Here is a 466-nt window from a genome sequence, read left to right on the forward strand (position 1 = left end):
TTTGAAAAACCCGAACCAACCCGACCATGTACACCCCTATTTTTCACTTTCAATATAATATTTTAATTTATTTAATTGAAGTTGACATGGACCCCACAATTATCTTGCAATTCCCATTCAAACTTTACATTCTCTCTCCTTTTGGTTTTATTTTTCAGCCTTAACTAATAGTTTAGGCCCCATGATCCACATGTCAAAAAATGGGTGGAGCCTCTTCTAACTTTGGTTGGTTGGGCCTAAGGCTGGCAACGGAACCGGGAGGTGCCGGTAACGGTTCCGGTTCGTTACCGGTTCCGTCTCGGTTCCGGATAGTACCGGTTAGATCCGGTATTCTACCGGTCCGGGAGGGGTAACGGGACGGAAACCGGGATTTACCGGTTCGTCCCGGTCCGGTTAGTCCCGGTTCCGTCCCGGTCCGATTCGGCCAGTTTTTTTTTTTTTTTTTTTTATTTTTTATTTTAAAATT

Source organism: Solanum tuberosum, unplaced genomic scaffold, assembly GCF_000226075.1.
Source record: "Solanum tuberosum cultivar DM 1-3 516 R44 unplaced genomic scaffold, SolTub_3.0 scf00316, whole genome shotgun sequence".
Taxonomy (NCBI): Eukaryota; Viridiplantae; Streptophyta; class Magnoliopsida; order Solanales; family Solanaceae; genus Solanum; species Solanum tuberosum.